Source organism: Callorhinus ursinus, unplaced genomic scaffold, assembly GCF_003265705.2.
Source record: "Callorhinus ursinus isolate GAN/ISIS: 27379988/994484 unplaced genomic scaffold, GSC_fseal_2.0 scaffold37, whole genome shotgun sequence".
Classification (NCBI taxonomy): domain Eukaryota; kingdom Metazoa; phylum Chordata; class Mammalia; order Carnivora; family Otariidae; genus Callorhinus; species Callorhinus ursinus.
The window spans coordinates 7,852,911-7,876,403 of record NW_027397099.1 but is presented as its reverse complement, the minus strand read 5'-3'; the positions used below and the strand labels follow the sequence as shown (position 1 = coordinate 7,876,403).

At 44.6% G+C, this 23,493-nt stretch overlaps 1 long non-coding RNA gene across 1 annotated transcript in view; it reads right to left on the bottom strand.

The window, feature by feature from the left end:
* Positions 1-15,526: 15,526 nt before the first annotated feature.
* The window catches only part of LOC112836916 (uncharacterized), a 58,279-nt gene continuing 50,312 nt past the window's right edge, over positions 15,527-23,493 (bottom strand). Inside the window, exon 5 of the long non-coding RNA XR_012374597.1 lies at positions 15,527-15,934. This is a non-coding gene — a long non-coding RNA (uncharacterized lncRNA). The remainder of the gene's footprint in view (positions 15,935-23,493) is intronic.

Below are 23,493 nucleotides of genomic sequence, written 5' to 3'. Positions count from 1 at the left end.
AAACCACATGATCTTGCTAGGCTCACCTGTGAAATGGGCTTACTCGTACCCGCCGTATTTAATCACCGTTAGAAACCGTCAGTTGTAGGCTGCCCATTGTCTTATAGGTCACTAAGAAAGAAAGGATACTTCCAAGTAACTTGGACCTGATGTTTTTAATCTCTTGAAATTTTTATTTTACAGTTTACATGTTCTTCGAGATTGAATTGGCATAGATTTTATCACGTGGGCAGATAGAAGGAAAAAATGTAAGTGACTTAAATGGGTGAAAGTATTCCTAAACCTTGTTCACACTCAGAGTCACTGTGCGATTCAAAATCATCAGATAGGTAATTTTCCAAAGAGAATTGCCCTCCATGTCATCAAGATTATTGGTGACGCAGCATTTCTTAAAAGAATCCTTAAAAGAAACAAGAGACACGTTTGCTGAATGTTCAGTCTGGCTTCGTGGTGATGTGGCGCTGGCCTTCTATGGACATCTGCTCTCAGACTCTTGCTAACTACCTCGGATTTGGCAACTCTGCCACCCCTTTTCCATAAACATTTGATTCCTGGGGACTAAAAAAATGCTCTCCACTCCTAGGATTTTCTCCCAAGCTGCTGACACCCATTCTGGGAGCACTGATGCTGGCCAAGACAGCACTGTGTCAGAAGCTACGTGACCACCAGCAGTGCTCAGGTGACATCAGTTGTAAGGCACTGCCCAATTTTGAGATATTAATGAATGAAAAACACGTGCATCTTGAGGCTGGCGAATTCTAGCACTTCATGGGATTGATCTCACAATGAAAGCATGACCTTTCTGAAAAGCCTCCAGCATAGAGACTTGCATGTGGTGGGAGCGAACACCATGTTTCTTTCCTCACTTTTTCCAGCCCAGAGATGTTCCCCATGATGATAAGTCTCCTAACTGTGATGAGGGGTTGATCGATGGGGAAGGAGTTTTAATACACAGAGTGAACATCTGATGGTGAATGGGGAAAAAAAAATTAGAGGCAATATGGGGCACTGCGTTTCTAAGCCTACATCTATAGTGACCATATAAATTTATCATCTAAACCAGGGCACTTTTGAGAGTGAAAGAGGTCATTCTCAGTCATTTCACTGAGACCAGAAGCATAAAGCGGGACTGATCCAGACGAGCCGGCTGTATAACAACCAGTCTATCTCCCATCTTCCATCCAGAAAGTAAGGCTAAAATCAGATGCAGATTTCTCTGTGCTTGGGCTTTGGAGTGCCTTTGTGCAAAACCAGGAAGGCCATGAGGTAATTGATGGGCATGCAAGTACTTTTGGCTTCCATCCCAAGAAGGCTTAACAATAAATTCTGAAACTGGTTAAAAATCCACGGCTGCTGTGTTGTGGGAGATGCTCCCCTTCCCCAGCTGTTATTTATGGTGCAGAGAAAATACACTGCATTGATGATGGATCTGCTTTTATCGGATAAAAATGGGAAGAACAGTGAAAGATCATGGTGAGATATTGTGCAGAATTTCAGCAGGACACTTTAAAAACGTATATTAGAGAAAATGAATTTTTCACTGGCTAAAACCTATCCATTTACAGTCGGAGCATCCATATATTTATGAGTGTTTTTAGCCCTTAAAATAGTAACCCAGGACAGAAAAACAAAGAGTCTCTTAATAGCCCTAATTTATCAGGCTCAGCAGTTTAAGAAAAATAAATAAAAAGAAATAGAAATGAGAGAGAGAGAATCTGAAATAGCAGAAATGGGAGTGCTCAAAACGTGACACCGTGTCTGTCTTCTTAAGAAATCGCATCTTAGAGAGAGTTTAGCCCAGAGAAAGCCAAGAGCCGGGCTTTGGAAGCACCCAAGGCTGGGTCCTGAGGGGGTCAGGGGAGGTGGGGATGGGAAAATGGTTTTTGGCCCTGTCACCCCCTCTCCCATTTATGAATGAGCACTTTTGCCTTCACTTCTCTGAATGTATTTATTTGAGGACTCCAATCTCAATCTCTTATTAGTTTTCTCCATTCTCCTCCTCTTTCCTTGGCTGATATTTTCTGTGGACTCTGAACGATTTATATCTGTAACATTGCTTTGATCGTCTCCCCTCTCTGGGATGCCAAGATGCCACACAGCAGAAAGAACACAGAAGTTGGAGACAGGCAGACCTGGGTTCAAACCTCATTTCTGAGGCCTCTTGCTGTGTGACCTGTGGCAAGTTACTCAACCTCTCTGAGTCTTGATTTACCTCTCTGTGAAATGGGGTGGTCCCAAAGCCACCAATCTCTTCTTTGCATAACTTTCATTCATCACTAAAAGTTTCTTCTTAACCCCGGGCTGAAGTCTGTTCCCCTGTAGGTTCCCTCATCAATTAAAAACATGGCTCACCGTGTTCACCTCATGGTGATGTCAACCCAGGGAAAAATACTTGCAACATAAACGTTAGTTTCTTAGTTTCCTTAATATATGAAGATTTCTAGGAAGTTAAAACAATGCCTGTGAATTTTTAAAAGGTCAAAAAGAATTATATTACTAAGTGTTGGAAAACAGTTGCTCATAGAGCTGGGAAACCGGTAAACTTTTCTAGATGGCAGTTTGAAATATCTAGCAAAAGTACTAAATATCTGGAACCTCTTTGACTCCAAAATTTCAAGAAATTTATCTCAAGGACAATATTTTTACAGTGCACAGAGATTTATGTGTAATGACGTTTAGCACATTATTTAAGTTACCGAAAATCTGAAAACATTCTCCATTTCCAACAACAAAAGATGGGTTATGTAAACTAAAATGCAGTTCTTTGCAGATATTTAAAATTATGCTTTTGAGAAAATTTAATAAGAGGATATGTGCATAAAACAATTACTAGAAGCGAATACACAGTGGTTATCTCTGGAGGGTGGGATGATGGGTGGCTGTTCTCTTTCAGTATTTCTGTATTTTGAAATTTTCATGCTGAAGGAAGGAAGGGGGGAAGGACAAAGTGGGAAGGAGGAAAGCAAGAGCAGACCAGCAGGAGAAAGCTTTGTTTCTACCGTGTTCTCTCCTGGATGTCAATCCAAATGTTAGATATAGGAGAGAGGAGGTGGTGTTGGATCACTGGCTCGCCACTGACATCCTGTGTGGGTTTCTGCTCTACCCTTAACCTCTCTGCACCACAGTTTTCTTCCTTGTCAGATGAGGAAAAATTGCCGGCCCAGCAACCCAATGCTGTGATGATCAAAAAGGATGCCATGTGTGAAAGGGCTCATAAAACGGCAAAGTGCTCTACAAGTCCTGGATCGTGTAATTATTGCCTTCGTTAGTGCATTCATTCTCTCCTGCTCCATTATCCTTCGCTGGAGAGCTGCTTGTTGGGCTGTGAAGTGTACTCAGGATTTCCACATTGCACAAAGGGAAGTGCATGCGCCTGCCCAGGCCTCGTTCAACAGATCTGACATCGAGAGATAACCAAGCAGACACCAAAGGCCTCTGTGGCTGCACAGTGGGAGTCTATGTGGTTCTAAGAAAACCAGCTTGGCACTGGCCGACCTAGACTGGAGTCCAACTTGTCCACCGTAAGCCGTGCAAACTTAGACAACTCGCGCCACCTGCCTGAATCCCATTCACTCTCCTGGGAAATGGAGCTAGGAATACGAGCCCCAGTTCTATCACCTGATCATTTGGGAGAATGCCTCCCGAACATGTGTGTGATTCTTGATGACCACGAAAGTGGATGTAACATTGAGAGTGCTTTGTCATCTGGACCATCATATACACGGCATGTGAAACATAGGCTCTGTGAGCAAAGTTTTCAGAAGCACTGGATTTTAAAGGGTAATAACAATGATAATAGAACAGGTTTCTGTAAGACCTCTCAAAGGCTTTCATATGCTCTTGTCTATGTGAATCTCCAAGAGCAGGTTAAATTTCCCAAAGACCTTTGAGCAGGGAATCCTGATTTTACGCAGCATCAATCCACGTCCATCTGTATATTCATTCCCATTTAACATACTGAAAATTGGAAACTCAGAAAGAGGAAGTAATTTGCCTCAGGTTATGTAGAGCATGGATTTGATCTAAATACATGTGCTTCAACTAGACATTATGGCAGGCCCCCAGCTCCCCACAACTCCCACAGGCCCCACAGCCCAGATAGTCAGAAAGCCACCTCGAGACTGACATCCAACAGCACCAGTCAGTCCTGGAGTAGGAGAGAGGAATCTAGCAAGGGGAAAGGAGTTGGAGCGCCCTCAGTCCTGTAGGTGAAAAATGGTGTTCATCATTCTAGTGTACTGGGATAATTAGACCATGGACTTGGGGACCAATGAGATTTCAAGTAGAATGCATGATCCAAATTTACCAGCCACATACCCTCACTGAGCCTCAGCTTTCTTCTCAATAAAGTGAGACCTGCCTTATTGGAAGGCTACAAGAATTCAGTGAGTTAATGTGTATAAAGACCTTAGTGAAGCTTTTGGCCAAGTGCACAGTAAATGGTACCTTGCCCCAGTGTATTCCCGTTGACATGGTCTGGATACCAATTCCCACTCATGGAGTCACCATTTACTGGATGCCCACCATATGCCAAGGGTGTTTGATGGACAGAAAGTAGATTCCTCCCCTGGAGAAGACCAGAGCCTACTTGACCTCCTTCACATCTCCGGTTTTCTGGGCAGGGAGGGTCTGGTACATCAAGAGACTTCTTTACAACCTCTGCAAAATCGGCTAAAACTTCCAAGGGTTTGTGTTTGATGAAAAGATTGTCTGAGAATGAGTCTGTAAACTCTGAGATCTTAACCAAGTTCTAGGAATTCTTACTATTATTACCAATAACAACCACAATGGCAGCAACAACAACCTGACCAAAGCCACATTATATGCTCCTTAATGTTCTCTTTCCTCAAATTCAGTTTTTATTTGTTTATCAATACCAAATAAGCAGCCTTTCTGAGGCAGCCCTAAAAGACCCTGCATATGTTGCCCTGTTCTCTCCTTGTTCATTAAAAGAAAAGGAAGGTGTTGAGGATTGTCCTGTGTGGCAAAGGGCACTGGATACAAGGATGGTGTTAGTTGAGGACATGGGCAGCAGAAAAGCTTGACTAATTATGTTGCTAATTACTTGAAGCAACTACCATTTGACAATATAATTATGCCAGAGTAAGGTGAGATGTCTCAATTACTGACTAAAGAGAAAGTAAAAGCCCCTCCCCACTACTCTTCCCTTTTCTGTTACTCAGGCTGGATTTTAAAATCTTTCTCTCAACTCGGAGGTTATTTACCAAAAAGTGAGGTCCCACCCCCTTCTCGTAAGCCATGACTGGCCACATAAGGTCTGATTAGTTTTCCCCACCAACAGCAGGATTTCCATAAATAAATGAGGTTAGCTCAAAGGAAGTAGACCTTTCAGTGACTATCCAACCACTCTGTTGTTCTAGGTTAAAGTTCAATTCTCAGCAGGGTGTGATCTCCCACAGGATCTTAAAGAATGTTCTAGAAGGATCAAACATGTGAAGACAGTTTTTTCTTGTGGTCAGGGTCTGAACACACCAGATTTTCAGGGGACATCAGTTCTGAAATGCCTCAGGTTAATCAGGTTGGTAGATGCAAAATGGGTGCAGGGGTAGAGAGATGGGCAAAAGTCAGTAGAGATTCAGAGGATGAGCAAAAGGTTAATGGAATTCTTGCACCAAGCAACTTGTGTTGATGGTGAAACAGCCCTGACCCCTTCCTTCAGTCTCTTGGAATCATAGTTTCCCAAATGGTAAAATAACCATTTGGCTAATCAACATGCTACTCAATGTGTGGTCCGTGGACCACCTGCATCAGCATCTCCTGGGGGCTTGTGAGACCTGCAGAAATCTCAGGCCTGTCCAGATCATTCATGTACACAATAAAGTCTGAAGCCCTGGAATAGCATATACTCCTGACATACTTCCTTTGGCTCTTTCTCAAAAGATGATCTCAAATGAACACATATCCTTAGGTTTTCACTTCCATGTACCGTTGACCTTTGAACAACACTGAGCTAGGGGCATGGACCCCGCCTGAAGTCAAAAATCAGTGTATAATTTTTGACTCTCCAAAACTTAACTACTAGTAGCCTACTGTTAACCAGAAGCCTTACTGATAACATAACAGTTCATTGACACATATTTTGTATATGTATTATATACTCTATTCTTACAATGAAGTAAGACAGAAAAGAAAATGTTACTAAGAAAATCATGAGGAAGAGAAAATACATTTGCAGTACTATGCTGTATTTATGGGGAAAAAATTCTCATGTAAGTGGACCTGAGTAGTTCAAACCCATGCTGCTCGAGGGGCAACTGTATCTCTAGAAAGACCGCGACAGACCAAATCACTGGCAAGTACCTCATCTCTGACTGGCACTAGCTACCTAGACTTGTGTAGATACAGGATTGTCAGGCAGGATTAAGGCCCAGCAGGAAAGAGTTCTGTGATCAATTAGTAATGTCTGCCACACCCAGAGGCTGGGGATGGCAGGTGTAGTCAATATATCTTAATGCGTTTATATCTTAAAAGAGGACTTCAGGTTTGGGTGTTTATGGGTAAAGACCAGGGGAATTAACCAACCTAGATTCCTGGACTCTATTCATGATTTTAGACCTCAGATGGAGATGTTGAACTCAGACCAGAAAAGGACCTTATTACTCTGATGTTCTTTAACTGCAATGATCTAAGATCACATGTATATGGTCAAATCACACATGCTCATGTTCTCATGAAAAGAGATTTTGTTCCTATGTCACACAACCATAGTTTCCCTTAAAACCAGAGCCCTTCTCTTAAAGAATCATCTGGTGGTGCCTGCGAGGGCGGGGAGGAAGAAAGCGGGGGTTGAGGGATATGGGGAGGAGACGCTGCCAAGCATGCCGGCCTGAAGCACGGCCCCAGCCCTACACCTCAGCTAGGCATCTGTTTCCAATGAAGCTAAGGAAATGCCTGACCCCACTGCTGCATTCTCTCATTGCTGCCCTGGTCACGCCTCCACACCGGCCTCTCCCCTCTGTGGGCTCTGAGCCAAGCCCCAAATCCCCATGTGCTCTCAGGGGCCAGGAAGCAGAACAAGGCTTGGCTCCCTGACTCCCCTGGCAGTGGCCAGCTGCCGGCTTTGATTCTCAGGGGCTGCTCTAAAGGTGTCTACAAGGAAAACCCACCCTCTCAGGGTATCTGAACTCTGCTGGAGGTGAGCCAGACCTCTCCATGTGGCTGTGTGCTAGGGCGAGAGTTTTAAATCGTGGCTTTTCTAGAGATACCTGCCTACGTATATCTGGAAATTACATGCTACTTTCCAACACTGCAAAACAGAAGGTATAAGTGCACCTGGAAAGTCATAAGGGAAATGCAGTGGTTTTTGACGGGGGGCAATCTTGCCCTTCCGGGGGCAATCTGGGTTGTCCTAAGTGGAGGGGACTGTGTTACTGGCCAGGGATGCTGCTAAACATCCTATAATGCACAGGAAGCCCCTCCCCCGCCAATGATAAAGAATTATCCAGCCCAAAATGTCCATAGGTGGAGAAATCTTGGTGTAAGAAAACTTGGGGACTACCAAGCCTATCCCTCCAGTTCATAGATGAGAAAACTGCCAGCCACAGAGGAAGCCAGACTTGTTCCATGTGGCACAGTGAGCTGGTAGTGGGGCAAAAACAGGTGCTCTGGTCCCATGATCCAGCCAGTTGCATACTCAGGGAAAGTGGAAAGGAAGAAGAAAACTGGCCATGAGGATGGGCCCCACCCAGACTGGTGGAGGAGGCCAAAGTGAAAGAATGGCTATGGGAATGATGAGCTTTAACAGTCGGTCACGACACCCAACAGCAAAACCTGTCTCAGTGGCTCTCCTGTGCTCAGATGAGCCTCTCCTTCCTCCTTACTGGTAATTAAAGTGGGGAACGGAAAGAAGGGATAAGCACGGTGAAGGGAGCCAAGGAGACTACATCAACCTATGCATACTATGAGCCGCAAAGAACCCCAGACAACAGGTAATTTGTTTTCGTTATTTGTAGAGGAATTCTCCAATTTTTCCCCCTGGAATGGGGCTCCTTGGACACTGTTCTGAGATGCATCCACTCTATCCCTGGCTGGTCTCAGGGAGTAAGTAGCTCCAATCTGTGCCACCAATGTACAACTCCCATCATGAATCAGATAAGTGGAGAGCCATTCCATGCCCATGACCCTGATTTAGTACTGAAGTCTGAAGGCTGTGTCAGAGCTTCTTCTTGGTCGTCTTGCTTCAGAGTTATTCTAATTATCCCCCGTTGTGACAGCAGTGCCTTGAGAAGGAGTTGAAGCAGATGGAAGCACTGACATGAGCCCCCATCCCATGAACTCCATCTGGTTAAGACTCTCCATAGTCTGGCCAACCCAACCAACTGTCCCATGTCATCCAAGGAGATCATTTTATTACAACTACTCTCAGCCTTACATACACAGATGTGCTGGAAATGTCCATTTTCAAGTGGCCCAAAGTGATGTCAACGTTGGAATTCATTTTGAAAGGACTTACTGAAACTGGAGCCTCAAAATCTCTCTAATGGCTCTGCCAGCTAGCCCCCACCAATTATTGCAGCAGCATATCCTGAAGCCAGTCCCGTTGTTTTTTAAATAGTTTCTGATTCTAAAAAGCAACCCATGTACATTGCAGCATACATCCAAAAAGAGAATAAATGTTATCTGACATAGCCCCACCCAGAAATGACCAGTGTGATTTGCATACCAGTACACATACCTTCTACATTTTTTTCATTTTGTGTGTATGCCTCTATCTCTATCTACCACTGCATAGTATACCAGAACACCCACAAGTATTTGAATTTAGTCTCACTGCCTTACTGCATTTCATCACCTGCTATTTTATCAAATTATATATCATAAGTTTCTTTCCTGGTCATGAAGTCCTTTCCTATATCACCAATGCATGGCATTCTATCATATCACTCTACCATAACTGAATCCATGCTTTATAATTAGGTGATATTTTTCTCCTGTTGCTACTGTAAATAACACTGCAATGAACATATGATTCACGTTTTGAGTGCATTTAGGGCTTCCTAGTGTTGGGACAAGATCCACGTACCATTTTTATGACTTTTGAGACACAGCTTCAAATTGACAAGTCAAACTTTTGAAAATATCGGGAACTCCCGTTTCAAACATGCAGGTGCATAAACTCCCACAGTGGAAAAATGAGTGGAATAACTCTTTTTGCCAAGATTTGGGAAGTTAGGATCTAATTCTAGTCCTAAAGCCCGAGAGCTCACTCTGTGGTTCTATACCTGCAATTCAGTAATTGGCCACTAATGGCTACTCTTCAGCTTCAGATGAGGGGAAGACTTGCAAGAGTCACAGAGGTATTCCATACTGTAAATTCACCAATATGATAGCATAATTTATTCACAACTCTGTTTCTCCCATCAGCTTTGAGATCCTCAATGGAAGGGGCCACATAACTTAAATCTCAGAAGACCCAAACATAAGCAAAGGGTCTACCACAGAGTACACATTGATTTTATGGGTTGCTAAGTTGCCATCAACATCTAAACAAATGCCTCCAGAAAATTTACATAGCAAGGGTACCACTAAGGTTCCAATGAGATTTTGCTTCATTGGAAAAGAGACACCATCTCCAGTGTGGACTTTAGTGTCAGCCTGGGAAGAAGTGCACTTTTCCATTCTCCCAAACCAAGAAATATGTTTAAATGAAGATATTTCTAGAAAATTATGATAATTTAAAATATAGAAAAAAATAAGAAAATAAAAAGAAGGTAGCTTGTGGTATCTTAGGGTAACCAGCCAAAGGATGACATTTCTTTCCTGGTTTCTGGTACAGATTTCTGGGAACAGATTAGGCTGCAAATGGAAATGAGTGTGTATCATTCCAGGTCCTACAAAACAGACGGTGAGAGGCAAGTTGGTTCATTTCAAAAACAGAGGGTCTGACTTTGAACTACTTGGTGGTGAATGAACCAACCTTCCCTGCAATGTCTGGCTAAAGCTTCTGTCTACACTGAGTGCCAAGGACATTTAAATGTGTGATATTTGATTTGCTGGGTGCAAAGCTCAGATGGGGCCTGGAAAACCCATCTGTACTCTCATAGCTTTTCAAAGGGAAACAAGGTTATTAGCATTTATGCAGGCTTTAATATCATGGATCAGTCACTGAGAGTGTGAGAATTCAAGTCAATAGGACGGGTCCCCTGATAAGCTCCCAGAACAGTAGAGAGTATGGTGAATTTTGGCCAGGCCTGGAAGGTACATTAGGATCATATTCTTTAAGATGAAGAAAGTCAGTCCCATAGAAGGAAAGTGACTCACCCAAGATCACACAGATAGTTAGATACCTAGCCAAAGAAAACAAATAAAGAAAATTGCTTGCTATATTAACTTGCAGGTCAATGCTCTGTGTCTCTTTTCAATTCCATTTTCATCTTTTGTCTCCTTGTCTGTTTCCTTCCACAGAAACATGAAAACTGGTGACAAAGTAAAGCATTCGTGCCTAAGCATCATTCTCTACAGGCTGAGTGATATGACAAGGGGTCTTAAAATACCAACTGTATATGCGATCTGGGGGACAGTATTCCCAATGGTGGAATGTCCTAACGGCAAAGGGTACTCTTTAGGTCAGGAAGACAAGGCATTACAAGTCTATGTAGGATTTTAATTAAGAAGATCTCCAAACCTCCTCTCCTCCAGCTACTCTTATTTAGGCCTTCACATATTTTATATATATGACTTCAACAGACTGCTATCGCAGTATCCAAACACAAAAGGAGAAACCACCCTATTTAATCAGAAGGAACCAAAAGCAGGAATTTGGTTATACCAGGGTTGGGGGAGCTGAGAGCCCAAATAGGTGAGGAAGAGATTTAGAGGAGCAGGAAGTTGCTGCCTTCCTTAAGCTTCAGGGGCAAAGGGATGAGGTGACACCACTGGAGTCCAGGGTCTGGGAACCATGGCAGGCGTATGTAGAAAAGAGAGAGGGAGACAGGAAGAGAGGGAGACTGAGGGAGATCGCGAGAGAGGGAGACGGAGAGAGGGATGGAGAAGGAAGAAGAGAAGGAATAAAGAAACAGAATATTCCACTTCCCTCTGAAGCCAGAGAAGGCATGGATTTGAGTGCCAACAGATCCAAACCTGATTCAACTCCTACATGATCTCACTGCCTCTCCTCTCTCCCTTGCAGAAGCTGCCCACCACAATGCTGCCTGAGTGATCGAACATGCAAGCCTGATATTGTCAACCCCTGCTTTAAATCCTTCTTTGGCTTCGACTGCATTTGGGGGAAATGACCTTCACCTCCAGCATGGCATGCCAAGTTCATCTCCATCCGGACGCATTTACGGCCGACCAAAGCTACTGAACTTTTCACTTTAGAAAGACAAATATGCTGGGCTGCAGGAAGGAGATGGCAGCAGGTTGTGAGCCACATCAGCCTGGAAGTGATGATGGAGGATGGGAATGGAGGCCTTTCCGGCTGGAGGAAGATGATCGAGGGCAGAAAGGGGGAGCACACAAGGTAGGGGTTCAGACAAGGTTGGAGCTGGACTTCAAACCATAGTGCCCCTGGTTCTAGCACCCTTCAGTGAGAAAATGGATGAGTAAGAGAATAATTCTTTCTTCCCATCTCCCATGTGAATGTATCAAGCACCTCTCACAGTCCAGGCATGTGATAGATAGCGTATGAGGACAAACAGAAAAGTACAACTTAGGCCAAAGGACTAGGCCTTGAGTGCCATACCCAGGAGCCTGGACTTCATTCAGAGAGCAGGTGACATAAGCCCCACTGTGGGAGGGAAAGCCCACGCTCACCCCAACTTGAAGCATGGCCTAGATGGAGAGAAGGAGCCTCCTGTGTGCTGGCTGCTGGCCCGTGCCCAGCCTGATGGAGCGGGGCCTCCACCAGCCCCAAAGCAGACCCCAGACCCCCTGTACGGAGAGCTGTACCTCATGCTCTCCCGAGGCTGAAAAGTCAATAAACTCATTTTCTCCCAGAAAGAGTATGTCTTCGGGAAGGCCCTGGGGAATTTGTCTGCAAAATTTAATTTCTGTTGAAGGATCCTGAGTAGGCAAAGAACATGGAAGGAGGGGGAGCGTGAAGAGGAGCCGAAGGAGCAGACATCTGTTTGCTGAGAAGTTAACTTGCAGTGAGACTTTCTAGGTGCATAATCTCCTTCGATGCTTGCAACAGCCTTGCGAGGTGGGGAGAAAATGGGGACCTGGGTAGAACTTGGAAGGGGTCAGGGAGGTCCTCTGATCTCCAATATTTGATTCATTCAACAAATAATCATCAGGTGACTCCAGGTGCTAGGCATCGACTCAGGTGCTAGGGACCCAGCAGTGGACATGACATCATCCTTTTCCTCAAAGATCTTTCAGTCTTGTGTTGGAAACAGGCATATTGACAGGCCTTTGGAGCCCTTTTTCTAGTCCATTAACCTCCATTCACGTTTCTGCTTGATCACCTCTACGAATGAAGAGCTTTTACCTCTTAAGGAACTTATCAAACATCTTTAAACATACGATAAATATTTCTTTTCTGTTTTCATTATGTCTTAAAAATCTGGATGCATCTTACAACTGAACCAGGAATTAATGTAGTTGATTTTCTCCTTAAAAAAAAAATAATAATAATACAATGTTATTCAATCAATGATGTGGGTCAATAGAGTCTTCAATCTGGGTAAGCATGGAAAATGTTTATAATTGAGATTTGAATACCTCCCATTTGGGAGGCACTGTGTGGAGTGTTTGGGGTTGGGAGAAGTTATGGAGGATAAAATTTACAACCTCTCTCTCTGAGGATCATTGATGCATGACTGTTTCATAAACATGATCTTAATCACCGTCCCCTGTGAGTTAATTAAGGTCACCATGAAAAACAGGCAAAAAAGGAAATATGCTCCTTAATGTTATTTAATATGAAAACGAAGCTCTTGGAGGAGGAAAGTTATAGATCAGTCCAGACTCAAGTCTCTGACCAAAGACTCAGTCAGGATGGGAATGTGGATACACATGAGGAATTCTATGGTGTCCTCAACAAGGGAACAACATGGTCCATCACAAAATACCTGTCTTTTCATTTGTTAAGCTAAAATCACACCCAAAAACATTTCAACTTCTCCCTTTGTTGAACCAAAATTCAATTCCATGTAACATAGACAAATTGCCCAAACTTCCTAGAGTCTGAAGACTGAGAACAATATATAGGTTTAAAAAGGATGCAGAATGCATTCCAATTTCCCTCTGAAGTAGTTCTAAATTAAGTGCAGTGGAAGGAAATTTAGATGAGACATCTTGGGTGCATTTGCAGAAGGATACCCACAAGGCTGGATGCATGATTGGAAATGAGGTGGTTTCAGTAATGTACCAGGTGGGTGCATCAGAAAATAGAAGCCCCCAGGCCAGGGGCACAGAGAAGACCTGAGCTGAGCAACTCATGACAGACCTCCTTCTCTCCTCTTCTAAATGGGACAAGAGAGAATGCGATTAAAACAAAACAAAACAAAAACAAAAACAAAAACAAAATACTCAGCTCTGGGATCTCCAAGGGACATTTGTTTTGATGAGGTTTCAGGCCTGATCTTCAAGAATAAGGAGGTGCCAACTATTTGTAAAAGCTCCTAAAACAGCATGATCTCTGGCCCTTAGGAGATTTATCTTTTATTTATACAGAGTATTTTTTAAAAGCCTGTTATGACAACAAAGAAGTAACTGAGAGGCTTCACGTAAAAAGCAAGACAATGTTTCCAGAGCCTGCATCTGAAGCAAATATGTGCATAATATTATAAAACCAACAAGCGGAAGGATAGGTAGAAGGTTTCAGTCATTCACTTAAATACACATTTAATTTGGCACTGTCAGGCCACAGGGAAGATGAAGCTGAACATTAGACATTGTCACTGAGGAGGAATGAGGGCTCTGGAGAAGGAAAGTGACTTGTAAAAATAAGTATTTCGGCTTTGAGGGACACAAGAGTGGATAAAGGAACCACAACCCAGAGGAAAGAGGAGTAGCTACTTCCCTGATGGAATCAATCAAGGCCTTCCTAAGGGGGTGGCTGGAGTTTGGGCTAGTAAAAGGGCATGCTCTTACCCTAGCATCCTACTAATGGATTATTTACAGCTGCCTAGCAAATTAGCATGAAATTTAATGGCATAAAATAAAAATCAACATTTATTATCTCACGTAGCTTCCATGAGGCAGGGATTTGGGTGCAGCTCTGCTGACTGATTCTGGTTCAGGAACTCTGAGGAAGTTACACAAGGACTGGGCTGGGGCTACAGCTCCCCAAAGACTTGATCGAGACTGCAGGATCTGCTTCCCAGGCGGCACACTCATGTGGCTGGCAGGTTGGTGCTGGGTGTTGTTGGGACGCCTCAGTTCCTTACCACGTGGACCTTACCCATAAGGCTGCTTGGGCGTCCTCACAGAATGGTGTTGGCTTCCCCAGAGCTAGCGATCCAAGAAAGAGCTAGGCAGAGAGTTCAATGTCTTGGGGGACTTAGCCTCCTCAAAAGTTACTCTCTATGAAATCCATAATATTCTGGTGACCACACAGGTCGGCGCTCTTGAGTGTGAGAGGGAACCACACAAGGGCATGCATCACTGGGAGCCAACTTGAAGGCTGGCCACCACAGTGAAGCATGACGCCTAAGATGCTGGCAGTTTGTTCTTATATTTGGTCTCTAGTGATTGAGGGTCAGAGCAATGGGGGAGGTTTGTCCTGGGGTCGGTCAACATCAGACTTTCAAATCACATAAGCCTTGGTTCAAATCTGAGCCCCATCATTTACTGGCTATGTAGCCCCTCTGCTACTTGGAAGGTGATCGCCCTAACAGCTGGAGAGATGGCGGCCATAGCTGAACCGAGCCAGGCATGCCCAGCTGTCCCAGATCACTTTCCTGGGGACTGTCATGTGAGGAAGAAGCAAACTGTACTGTATTTAAGACGTTGTGTTTTAGGGTCTCTTTGTCATAAGAACTTCACCTACACCTTAATATATTACTTGCTACAAAAAGTATCGCCTCTGAATCTAATTTTCCTCATCTGTAAAGTAGGGATAGGAAAACAAACCTCACATTTTTCTTGTGAAGAAAAATTTAAAAAGGCATGAGAGAGTTCGTCCAGGGTCTGGCCCAGAATCCACATACTCATCATTGTTGCTCTTGTCCTGTTTGAATTTATGATCAGTGTCAACACAGTGATTCAGCAAATGCATGTCTCCATCCACAACAGTGTCTCTCAGGGAATTTAGAACCATTTTCTTTGGAGACCCCTTTAATGGGAACTTGTGGGATTTAAATAAACAAGGCAGTGGCTTCGCAGAAAGATTACTCAGTGACTTGTTTGGGGCCAAGATCCACCATGAATATCTTGTTCTTTCCCATCCAACATTTCCAACTCTGAAAAATGGAAGGGAGAAAAGAAGGAAGAGAAAGAAGGAAGGAAGCAAGGAAGGAGGGAGGGAGGGACAGAGGAAAGAAAGAGACGAGATCGATGGTTCTTGAATCCCAAGTGTTCTAGAAAGCAACCACAGGAGCTCTGCTATTTCCTCCACTGCCTATTATTTTATTCGGTTCTGCATAGCATTTTGCTGAGTAAAGTGTTTCACTCTACAAACAAGTTCGAAAACCACAGATGGACAAGATGATCTACAACATACTGGTGGGCTCTAGAATCTTTCCTAATCCAGTAGCAGGCACTTCTCCAGCAATCGCTCCTGCTTCAAATCAAAGAATCCCCCTACTTCTTATCTTAGGGGAGTGCTGTTTTGTCCTAAAGGAAATTAACAGAAGACAGTCGGTATTTAATGGGAGTCCACTGAGGACTTCCTTAGCCAGGCTGAATCCAGGCCACGCAGCCAGTCTGAGCAGCGCCATCTAGTGAACAAACCGGGCAGCGAAGCCTCCTCCAGCCCCTGCAAGTTTCAAGATGGGCGGGGAAGCCTCCTTCCAGATACAGTGGTAATCTAAATAAAGAATTAAAATGAGGAAATGAATTAGAACGCTGACGTGTCATCTCCATCCAATGCCCCAGGCCTGAAATGATCAAAACTGTCATTTTATTTTCTTCTCTCTTAAAATTACTACTTTTAATTTAATTTCTCTTACTGAAGTTTCTCTGGCCAACTCATCAAATTTTCTATCAAAATTACCACAGAATTAATTTGTATGCATGGGCACAAAAGAATGGGCTGACAAGATAGGTCACATCCAAGTGAAAAGCAAAAGAAATAAAATAAACCTCCCTCCACCCACACAGGAATACAGTAAGTAGAATAGAGGAACGATGGGTATGAGGTCCCAAGAGTCCTGCACATGTTGGCTAAATCCTTGGCCTCCCTCCTGATGGTGAACGTCTCACACCCACAGCATCAGGCAACTTCCAAATCTCCTTGCAGAAGCATTTCCTTGGAGAACCAGAGTCTGATGCCAACACGTCTGTGTCCCCTGGACCTTCCTCTACAGGTAGAATCTGGCTTCTATGAATGAACACTTAAGCCAGCTTTGGATGCATCAGAAAATCCTACAGTGCATGATAAAAAAGAGGACGGCATAGAAAATAGAGTTGAATCTGACAATGATGACAAGAAATGCATGGTTATGCACCTGCTGGGTGAATTAAGTATGTTTGTTTATTATAAGGTAATTTGCTTGAGGCAGGGTTGGGAGGGGTGAACAGAAGGTAATCGGGGATCAGTGAAAGAAGTCTAGGCTTCAAAGCAGAGTCCTGGGTTGGTCTTTAGAGAATTCTAGACACACAATCAGTACATGAATGACCTTGGGCCAATGACAACTTCTCTAAGCCTCAATTTCTTCATGTGTAAAACAGGACACCCTCTTTGGTCCTTTCTGTAATGGTGTGAGGTCTAAGAAAATGAAATGACTGGGATGTGGGATCTTGTCTATGGTATTTGTGTAATAAAGCACAGGTCACCTTGCCCCCCGGGGCTGATACTCCCCACCCTGTGAAGTCTTCCCTTAACGCGGCTCCTTGGGCATGCTCAAGAGTCAGGAAAGAGCTGAGGAAAATGTCAGGGAGAAGCAAGAGACTGGTGTGTCACAGTCATGGAGATGTCTGCATCTGTGTTAGGGTGACATAAAACCTCGCCCCATGCTGTGCCCTGAGATCAGAAGCTGTCACCCTGGACATGCAGATACTCCATAAAGGCTCAGAGAATCCACTAGAAATAGCTGCTATTTGTAACCTGGGTCTTTGTATAAAGTTTTATATTTATTAAGTACTCCGATGCAATCAGAAAATGTTTATTTTCCATGTACTTGGTACGGGCATTGAGCAAGGACGGTGAGAAACAGAGATGAACCAGACTCTAAAGGCTCACAGTCTGGTGGAGAAAATGCAACACAAAATGAAGTCCTCTTCCGATAAGCTTAATCCTATATTTTAAGTGAGAACAAAGCAGAGGTGGAAACCACTGTACCCTCAGCAGCAGAAAAGGCTTTCCAGGGAGCATGCACTTTGGAGAGCTGATGGAGTGAGGCACTTGAGGGCACATGCAGAAAATCTTGAGGCCAGAGGGAACAGAGTAGGCAAAGAAAGGGAGTAAGAACTTGCTCATCACACTTGGGGAAGGGCCACCGACTCAGAAGGGCTGGAATCAACACTGTGAGAAGAGAGTTTGTGGTGACCAAGATGAGAAAAGTTGGCTGAGTCAGGAGCTGATGAAGGCCCTCAGGAGCCAGGCTCAGTAGGAGAGCCCAGGTGACCTGGTACCTGTCAAGGCTTCTAAAAGGAGAAGGAGGTGTGTTCCAGCTGGAGATGTGGTCTCCCCATTACCTTCCACACATGCGATCTTCAAACAACCACATGACCTGGTGCCCAGTAATGACTCCGGAAATGTCCAGGGTGGCCAAGTGAATGGAGCCCATGAAATAATAGGAAATCTTTGTCAACTGATTTGCACAAACTGACATAACTACATTGACGTGCTTTAGTGGAGATGCTAGGAAACATGCAGAACAAAAAATGTGAGCTCCTGGAACATTTTCTCCCGAAGTACAAAAAAATTCACCCAAAAACTTATTTTCAGAAAAACCAAATGTGGGATCCAGGCCTCTGAATTCGTGGGTCTTAGAGAATCAGGAGACACTTGAGGACTTTGAGCTCCCTCCCTGGCTCACACGGGCTGCAGGCGCCTGGCCTCTAGCCCCGGTGATGGATGGAGAGGTCGCCCTTCATGGCCAGCACGCAGACGTCCGTCCCCAGGCAACAGACAGAGCTGCTTCCTGGATTCTGTCCATTTTCTACCATGTTAGGAAATTCATCTTGAGAAAGCACATTCCTTCTGAGTTCACCCTGTGATTAGCATTCTGCACAAAAAAAGAAAAAATAACCTCGAAGATGAAATTTCTTCTCGTGCCTCGGCCCGACTCAACTCCAGTTGGTTTTCATTTATTTGAATGTGTACTTTGGAATCGGAGCCTCGAGCTTTCCCAGTTAACTCCCACCACCTGGGGTATATTATGGGGGGGGTGGCAGAGACTCTGGCTCGTCCCCTGCTCCCACCTCTTTTTTCACATTGTAAAAACAGATTGTTAAAAAGGTGGCCTCTGTGCGCGGAGAGCGAGAGGGAAAGAGCGTGAGCCCTTTCTGCTGGGCTGTGTTAAGCCAACAGCTGGGGGGCCGTGACCACTTTCAGCCGGGAACTGCGAACCTGAGAGCCAGGCAGGGTGATGGGTCCCTGAAGCAGCCCCCTCTGTTTGGATCACTTTTGGGGGCGAGGCTAATCAAGATGGGATGTGTGACTTCAAAACAGCTGGGAAGCATTACAGGTCAGAAGTTGAAATCAAGTTAAGAACCGTCGGAATGTGCAAGCCCTGCTGTTTCTAATCTCTGCCTCTTCCTCTAATCTGCACAACTGAGGATGAAATGTCTTGGTCAGGGCTGGTGTTAAAACATGGGCTCAGGCAGATACCTTCGTGAAGGCAGGGCTGCAGAGGCTTTCTGAGGGGCAACTTCTTTCCTTGCAAAATCAAGAAAGGGCCAACCCCAGGTGTCAGTGTAAACGAGGAACAGGTAGAGTCAAAACACGAAAGGTGAAAAATTCACGGCAAATCATTTCAACCCATTTATTACAAGTGTGAAAATAGGCCCAGAGAGGTTAATAATGTCCAGCTCAAAGTCACACAGCACTTAGTGGCTATGCACTAGAAGGGTAAGCATAGTTAGATCAAGTTACACCCCTGCCCAAAACCCAATGGCTTTTGCTTGCCGTTAAGATGAAATGAAATTTAGGGGCGCCTGAGTGGCTCAGTCATTAAGTGTCTGCCTTCGGCTCAGGTCATGATCCCAGGGTCCTGGGATCGAGCCCCGCATCAGGCTCCCTGCTCAGCGGGAAGCCTGCTTCTCCCTCTCCCACTCCCCCTGCTTGTGTTCCCTCTCTCGCTGTGTCTCTCTCTGTCAAATGGATAAATAAAATCTCAAAAAAAAAAAAAAAGATGAAATGAAATTTCTCTGGTCTAGGAGGCCTTGGGTGATCAGGCTCCCACCCACTGCTCTGTTTGCTGGGACCACACCCCACTTTTCCCACCATCCTCCTGGCAAATGAGTTTCTTCTTGGTTTCATAGGTTCATGAAGTCCTTTCCCACTTCACAGTTTGGGGACTTGCTGTTTTTTCTTTCTAGAGGATGAGCCCTCTGTTCCTCTCTCAAGTGGTAGGTGAAACACCCCTTTCTCAGCAAGGCCTCCTGAGGAAGCCCTCTCACTCCTCAGCTGGCTCATGTCCTTCCTGGCACCTGATGTCCCATGATCCTCCCTGTTTGTTACTAGGTGACTATTACTCCCTTTGTTAGAGTGTAAGTGACTGAAGGTGGATACCTTGTCTGTTTTCCTATTCTCCCCCCCCCCGTGTCCACCACATGACAGTTATCTGCTGTGCATCTGATTAACAGATTAATCAATCACCCAGCTAGACAAGCAATTCAAAGACAGGCTCTCACTGTCTTCTCAGTGATTAAGCACTGAGAGGTGTGCAGATTAAAGATGGCCACAGACAGTGTTGAAGAGTGATGGTCTATGTCCCTCCCCTTGATTCCAGGTGGATTCTGTGACTGTTCGGTCAACAGAAGAATGTCAGCAGTGGCCCGTGCCACTTTCCAAGCTTTAAGACACTGGCAGCTTCTATTTGCGACTGCCTTGGGGAGCTCTGAGTGGCCATGTAAGTAGTCTGGGTACCCGAGATGACCGCCACCCAGGATAGGCCACGTGAAAGTGCTCCAGTCAATAGTCCCAGCCATCACGAGTAAGTGAATGGAGTCATTTCAGAACCCCCCCCCAAACAAGCCCAGCCACCAGGTACATACCACCAGCTGACCTTAGCCAGTGCTACAAGGAGCAGAAGAAACACCCAGCTGAGCCGAGCCAAGCCAAGCCCTGCCTGAATTTCCAACTGTAATAAAGTGGGGGCTGCTTTCAGCTGCTAAATTTCAGGGTAGTTGGTTATGCAACAGCAGATAACTGCAGTGGGACTCTGTCGCCAGACGGTTTGGGTTCACATCCTAATCCCACCGATTGTTAGCTAGCTGGCTACGCTCCTGCATGGGATTTTCCTCAAGCATCAGTAGTTGGATCATCTGCAAAAGGGGCATGGTAGGATCCCCACCCAAACCATCGTTACGGGATTAAGTGAAATCTATATCAAGTACTTTGCACAGTGCCTGGCTAGAGACACCAAGTGATCTCTAGGCATTAGCTAATATTGTTTGTGAGCCTTCTGGCACAGCCTTCCAACTAGGTAGAGCTCCCCTTTCCTTTAGGAGGCAGGAGAAAAGAGATTGCAAACATTCAAAGTACACCACTCCCTTGCCATTAATTCATCCAGCTGTCCCACCACCAAAGGGAAAAGTCCAGACTCATGATGTGCAAAGCTCTCACCCTGCTTATGTTCAGTTCACCATCTCCATCCCCTACTCCCCTCACACCCACATGCATGGCCCCCAGCAACAACAGGAAGGAAATGGATAAATATCCCCATAGTGCATTCTTCTGAGTAGGGATATTTCAGGCATATCTCTTCCTTCCTTGTGATTCCTTTTATAGTTTCTCAATCTTCCACAACAAAGACTTTGTTTTCATAAAATGTAGTAAATGTTACAAAAAATAGGAAGGGACAATTCCTTCTACTTGGAGACTAAGACACTATTTTACTTCTCTGTCTTCCTCATGGGATATGCCTGAATCGAATGAACGAATGAACAAATGAATGAATGCATGAATGAGCTAAAAGTAATGCAAAGTTCACTGTGTATATATTTAGGGGGAGTAGCCTACATTTATATACTAAATGTATTTGTAAGGATATAAATTTGAAAAGTTCTTATATATATATATTTTTTGATTTGGGGTTATTGTTTTTCAAAGACACTCATGGTGAGGCCTTTTTTTTTTTTTTTAATGAAGAAACCCTTTTTGAAGTGACTAATCATTCTGTAATTTATTCTTTTTAAGGCCAGAATGCCAGAGTTTCTTAAAATGAGTTTCTTCTTCTGTCTCTATGTTTATCAACTAATGACAGGCTCTTAAACATTCATTGAGCAATGAGAAACTTCCAAGGCAGTGTGCTATGTTCTAGTTAGAAGAATTCAGTTTAGGCAAATACATAGAAATTGTTCACATGCCACAGGGAGGGGACATCTCTGGAAACACTAAGCTATGGAGTGCAGATTTTTAACCACAAACATTTCTTCTCTCCGGGAAGCCAGTGAGCCAACTCCGTGTGGCCACGGCCTCGTGGGTCCTGCCCAGGCCCAGCAGATAAGCACCCATTTTTCCAGACATCCTTCTCTCCCTCTGTGTTTCACAGCTGCCTTGCTGGCTGGATTCAAAAGCCTTACATCTCCAATTCTTTCACAAATTTTCTAAATAGGTTACTAGTTCATGTGCTGGATTTTTGGGCTCTCTTCGATTTACCAGCTCAGCGTAACCCAAATCGGGCCAGCCTGCGTGAGATGAATGCAATGCACATGAAAATTGCCTCCAGGTCCCTCCAGCCTCCGGTTTGTACACAGGCTCTCCCGGAGCTCCTGTTTTGGATTCCTCTTGCATTAGCAACCAAAGCCAGCCTCTTCAAGCATACTAGCACCGCCGCCTTCCCCCTTCCTGCCTGTACCATCTCAGGAGATTTTTGAATCTGTAAGTCAACCCAACAGGCTTCTCTTCTGGTCATTTCTCATCACTTAGATCCATAAATATTAATCGCAAGCCTCATATTTTAAAAACCTCTTTGAGCATATTAACTATTTAGCCACATAAATCAATCGTCGGCTAATCTTAGTGGTCCTTCATACTTTCCCAAATTCCAGAACTTTCTATTTTAGCTACTGCTCTTCACTGCTTTTGCAACCAAAGTTATTTCATACCTTTTCAATCTACCAGGCCCTTCTTTAGATAAAAGGAACAGAAAGGGGGGGAGGGAGAGAGGGTGGGAGAGAGTGAAAGAAAGGAAGAGGAAGGGGAACAGAGAGAGGACAAAGAAAGATAAACAAATGAGAGAGATAAACCCAAGGGACTGGACCGTCAGGGACCGACGTCTAATTCTCCAACTAGTCTTGGGAATCCTGAGCAAGCCACTTAACGTCTCTGGGGTTGGCTTGGTTTAGAAGGTATCTCTCGCATCTTCTTGCTGTAAACCCTATCCTCCCTAGAGTAAGATCCAGATATTTCTCTCTTCATACCAGAAAATCTTTCTAGAAGGACGCCCAGTTAGCACAGAGGTTGCTTTGCACCCTTTCCTAAGTACTCACCAGACTGCAAGATAAGAGTGAAAGATAACTGATCAAGATAGGTCCCCAGGCCTTGCTTCAAGACTCACTGGGGGATAGAGACTCTGTGGGCATAGTCTTTTTCATTTTTAAAGATTTATTTATTTACTTGAAAGAGAGCATGGGTGCCGGGGGGCTGGGCAGAGAGAGAGGGAGAGAGAATTCAAGTAGACTCCATGCTGAGTGGGGAGCCCAACGCGGGGTTCGATCTCATGACCCTGAGATCACCCCCTGAGCTGAAACCAGGTGTCCAGCATGAAACCGACTGCACCACCAGTGGGCGTAGTTTGTAGTACGTTTCTGTGCAGCCCATTTATAGGTCAATTACTTTTTGGGGTGTACCTCTTAGTCATGTAGAAACCACGTAGCCAACCTAGGAGCACCTCCGGAAATCCTAACAGCATTGATTGCTTTGCACCAGCTATTTCAAGAAAGTATTGGGGCAGGGGAGGAGGGAGTAACAATGGCAAGTAAGAGAGCAGAGTCAGAGAGGCTAGGGTTTAAATACCGGCCCCTGCAGGTGTTCAACATTCAACCAGGTGCTTCGCCTCCCTGAGATGCATTTCTCTCACCTGGAAAGCAGAGAGGCCTCTGCACACTTCCCTTGGTTGTTATCCAGAATAAAAGAAAGAATGCTACAACATGCACCACTCTGCACCTGACTCATAGTTAGTGTTCAATAAATGTGAGCTTTTATTATTACCATATTTCCTCCATTCTGAGACACCATCGATCGGAAGTCAAAGC